Here is a 5,545-nt window from a genome sequence, read left to right as displayed (position 1 = left end):
GAGAGAGAGAGAGAGAGAGAGAGAGAGAGAGAGAGAGAGAGAGAGATGTGCCGCGAGGTGCAAATGTGTGCGTAGAACCGAGCGAACGCGGTTACTTTAAATCTTTGTAAAAGAATCAGAAGCCGACAACCAGCGGAGAAATAAAAGCGGGGTAAGTAGCGAAGCATCGTTTAAGAAAGCAGAAGCTAACAAGAAGTGCGAGAGTTAAGACGTTCTGCGAGCTGTGTGAGCATTTCTTTTTAATAAACTTATTCATTATTTTAACCTTGCCATCCTTCTCTCCTACACCAATTCCTAAATCCCCCAACGCCAAGCATCCAAAACCACAATACCCCAAATTACTCCACACTCAACACCCTAAACCTCGAAACAATTAATACCAACATCCTAAACCTCACAATGCTGCTTCAATCACTTACCAGCGCAATAACCACCCTAGCATCAAGCATGGAGAAAATCCGAACACACTTATTCCTATCTTCAAAATAAAAAAAAAACCTGTTACATCCAGCCTACCGGTGTCCCTTTTCATCGACCTCGTATTGCGAATAGTTAAGATCAATAGACTTTTAGGAATGCGCACGAACTACAATTTGGAAATCGTGTTATTAAACCGAGTCGCATGAACCGCAAGTCAGCAAACAAGCGTCAGCGATATTAGGCTCTTGCGCACGAATCGCCCATTGCATTTGGGACTTGCTCCAGATTCGGGAAATATGGCAATTAAGATTCCGAAATTACGAATTGCGCCAGGCAAGGATCTGGGGCTATATAAACCCGTGGTCACGACCACGGCCACGGACAGCTCTTTGTGTATTATTATTTTGGCAGTCAATACTCTGTAGTCGCGGGTTAATCTCTCGCGTTAGTCTCATTTAGGTATCGTGTATCGTATCTCCAGCTGAGTAAAGAGTTCGCGTAAGTGAGAACATACGCACTAAAGATAGAGTCACCACGGAGTTACCTACGAAAATCCGACGTTTATTATTCGCCAATTATTAGAGTCCCGTGTCGCGAGTGTACAACCAGACCAGATCCTCGCCACAGCCGAGCCCGGGACAACCTGACAACGCCGCCGATAGCATAAGATCAACGATTGGTATTGTTAAAACCATCTTCAATTGTATAATTTATATTCTTGTTTGTATGTAATCCCAAACTCAGTTTTGTTTCATAATTATATTTGTTAATACTTAAACTTAGTGACAATCATTATAGAATCCCAGAATTCCTTCTTTTCCAATTAAATACAGGTAAGGTGAGCTTTAGCTCTTTAACCGAAGACAAGAATCCCTAAAGATAGTCTCAAACTAATTGGAACGTAAAAAAACCCAACCAAATTACTCTTGTGGAACGCCACTAGCGTTCTACCCAAACTCCTCGAACTGCAACATTTCCTCGACACACATCAAATTGACATTGTAATCCTAACAGAAACATGGCTGAAACCCACAGACAATCCCAGAATTAATAACCACACAATAATTAGGAAAGACAGACCAAACACCACCGGTGGTGGAGTTACCATCCTAATACACAAAAATCACTCCTATGATAACCTTCCTCAACCAGACACAGGCGACATAGAAACAATATTTATCCAGATTAACTCAAATCCGAAACTTACAATAGGCGCAGCCTACTCCACCGCGAAAAACAAAATATCCGCTACAAACCTTGATGCCCTCACCTCCTTCCCAGGCAACTTCATCGTAGGAGGAGACTTTAATGCCAGACACCCAAACTGGAACAACACTAACGTAAACAAAAACGGAAAAACATTACACACACACATGAACAACAACAACTACCATATCATCCACAGTGACACCTACTCCCACCAAGCCCCTAGATCTAAACCTTCCAACATAGACATCTTCCTATCCAATACAACTAGACAACACGAATGCAAAACCATAAACGATCTCTCCTCCAACCATCTCCCAATTATCCTCACCATTGGGAATCATAACTCAACCTTCACAAACCACACAACAACACAAACAAACTGAGAAAAATTCACAACCAAATGCACCGCGTACAGAATCAACACTCAAATCTCCAGCACCAACGACATAGACATAGAAATAAATAGATTACAGAAGCATACCCAAAATTCGTTTAACAAATCAACAACTAAACAAGAAATATACATTCGAAACTTTACTCCAGACCAAGAACTACTTAAATTAATTCAATTAAGAAACAGATACAGACGTAAACATCAAAAAACGGGAAATCCCATGCACAAACTTTTACGAAACGTACTCACAGGCCAAATCAAACACAAAATCGCAGAATTAAAAACAGCAAAATGGCAACAAAAACTCAACACTCTGGACAACGACCAAAACGCTGTGTGGAAAATCTACAAAGCTATCAAAACAAAAAACACACACATACCACCACTCACCAAAACAAACTCCCCACCATATACCAACACAAATCTACACTCACACGTCCCTCTATCCATGAAATAGAAGCAAACTCCATCACAAACACTCTAGAAAACACATAAACCACACCAGACACATCCTTCATCACTCCTAACCTAATCAAAAATATAATCAAAAAACTTAAAAATGGAAAATCACCCAGCTCGGACAAAATAACCGCAGTACAACTCAAACATATACCATATAAACTAATTGTACAATTATACTACATTTACAAACAGACTTTCAAGATAGCATACTTCCCAATAACATGGAAAAATGCAAAGATAATAGCTTTCCTAAAACCCAAAAAACCACCCACGAACTCACAAAACATCTAAAAACAAACAAAATCATAGTAAATGAACAGTGCGGCTTTCAACCCGCACACTCAACAATACAACAAATACTACGAATAACAAAACAACAGTAATGACTTTACTTGACATACAAAAAGCATTTGACACAGTATGGAACAACGGACTAATCCTTAAGCTACACAAGATAAGCACACCTAACCACCTTATAAAAATGGTAAAAAACTATCTTACAAACAGAACTTTACAAGTAACTGTTACGAGCCAGGGCGATAGCGACGCGCGTGTGAGCCCTGCGAGTGGGTTGAATTCAAGAATCGAAGAGAATACGATTAGTTCTGTTTATTTCAATAGATCCAAAGATTGAGGATGGAGTAGAAATCGCAGACGACTCTGACGCGAAGTCAGATAGCTGCTGGGAATTGGTATCTCCCGGTAAAGGGTAACCGTAGGATCGATATCTCCCGGTAAAGAGTAACCGTTGGGAAGGTTAGGTAAGGATTGAATCGTATTGTTGGAATATAATACGCGTCGTGGATAAAGCCTCGCAACTATTAATTCTAAACAAATAATAACTCGAACGGTAAAGTTATTATGTCGTGGGGTCGTTACACTGGTTAGGATTGTTTATTCCAATGGTGAAGGTTTAATAATGATTCAACAGACCTTTCAAGGTTAACAAATGATTATATATTCAAAACTGAATAATTCTAATAATACAATTGTACAGTGTCGTGTTGTCGCGGTTAGTGTATGAATTTAATTACCTAATTGTTGCACGGTGTTAACGCACTGGCGATGCGGGGGTCGAGAATGCTTCTATGCCGTAATAGATTTTGTACCGTCCTCGCGGATCTATATGGTTAATGTTGATCGAAAGGGATCTGAAGCCCGATCTCACTGAAGCGCAATTCTGAAGACGATCGACGTGACTTTCCCAAGTAACTCTTTCGTACTAATCCCCCGAGTAACGAAAATCAGGGGTTTATATACCCCTAGATATTGGTGGGGATACGTCAGTGATTCCCATATATGGAAATTTGGCGGTTGAGATTTTCGTTACTCAGAGGTGAACATCTGTGGGGCTTTAGGGAAAGTTTAGATAAGGGTTACCCACGCAACGCGAGTTAAAAGATGATTCTGAGAAAAGTATGGTACAGCTGCAGGGTGCACTTCGGTAAGACCAGACTCCACATTCCAAGGGGTAGATAAAATAAATGAACGCGTGCTTCGAAAAGAACGGGTGTGCATACGTAACATAACAATAAACGACGGAACATCTTCTCCTAGACCTATGCCAGCAGGCGTTCCACAAGGATCCATCCTCGGCCCAATCCTATTCTCAATTTATATCAATGACATACCCAAATCCATACACACACAAATCGCCCTCTACGCTGCTGACACAGCCATCTACTCCACCTCATGGAAGCTTTGGGTGAAATACACACAAACACATCTAACAAATATAACAGATTTCTTCACAGCTTGGAAATTAGATATCAATGATACCAAAACAGAAACAATATATTTCACAAGAAAAAGAACAAAAAATCCAGCAAAAATCAAAATAGGAAACCACCAAATAGTATGGACCAACAAAGTCAAATACCTAGGACTATGGATAGACAATAAACTTACATGGAAGCATACAATACAAGATAGAGCAAGGAAAACAATAGGCGTATTCAATCCTCCCGAACGTCCTCTTAGACGAATCGTTGGAGTAATCCTCCCAGGACATAAAGTACTACCATATACCATTTTGTGTGTGTTATTGTGAATAGTTGTTTCACCGTATCCACCAATATTCCCTTGATTTCCGACAGCTTTTTGTCTGCGTACTTAAGGTCAGACAGATCTGTGTTAGCTAGTCGAATCGGCTTCAACAGTGCTGGATTTGTTAGTTGAAATTCAGGTAGTTCGGATTTGAAATATGCCATTTTTATGCGGAATGGTATCCTCCAAATGATCTGTATCCCCTTCACATAGAATCGCAGCGGTTGTTTGTTCTTGAAGAGTGTAGATTCAGCTGTTGTGTTCAATGTATTTCCAAATCTCACCATCAACCCTCATTGTCCTTATGATGCAGTCGTTAGGAACTCGTATAGTCGAAAGAGTCTGTTGGATTATCAATACGCTTCACGAAAAATGAACTTATTGTTCGATGTCAAAAATTGAATCGGCGTTCTACGTATCGCCGCCGATACTTTGTTTTAAGAGTCGAACTGTGGCGACGTGAAACCTAAACACCCGGGGATATGAGAGGACCCTGATTTCCTTCTGTCGAGCAACCTTAAATTATTACTTTCTCGCTTTCCCAAATTCTCAGAAAGGACCTCCCTAATTTCTCAACCCCTGTCTCGTTATTCTCGGTCCCAAAATCCGGGACTAAATTATTGAGATCTGACCGAAAAATTTACGACTTCCTCTGGGACCGGAACATGACTCCAGCTCTCACTTTTCCGCCCGAAAACTTTCCTTTCCTAGAACACCGCCCTTTCCCGGAACATCACCCTTTTCTAGGACACCTCCCTTCCACTGGGCTACGGCCTCCTCAAAATTGTAATATAAAAGAAGGCCCATCGGAGACAACAGGCAGTCTTTTGATAGCTCTAAGTTGGTGCGGGAGACTTTTGTACCGATTCTGAATAAAATAATTTTTTGGAAAAAAAAATTTAACCGACTTCGAAAGAGGTGCAGTGAAAAGTATGAAATAATTTCTAGTCAATTTATATGAATACGCACTAGCTCTAGATATAATTGCTTAAAAGTATGGGAAAATGCAGTGAA

The 5,545-nt window shown here is 40.4% G+C and overlaps 1 protein-coding gene across 1 annotated transcript in view; it reads right to left on the bottom strand.

Moving 5' to 3' along the window:
• LOC128875687 (E3 ubiquitin-protein ligase AMFR-like) overlaps positions 1–5,545 on the bottom strand; it is a 95,226-nt gene that overhangs the window by 64,805 nt on the left and 24,876 nt on the right. The gene's annotated exons all lie outside the window — the stretch shown is intronic.

The sequence above is a fragment of the Hylaeus volcanicus genome, chromosome 4 (assembly GCF_026283585.1).
Source record: "Hylaeus volcanicus isolate JK05 chromosome 4, UHH_iyHylVolc1.0_haploid, whole genome shotgun sequence".
NCBI classification, from domain to species: domain Eukaryota; kingdom Metazoa; phylum Arthropoda; class Insecta; order Hymenoptera; family Colletidae; genus Hylaeus; species Hylaeus volcanicus.
Note: the sequence above shows the minus strand (reverse complement) of the source record. Positions and strands in the feature narration are given on the sequence as shown.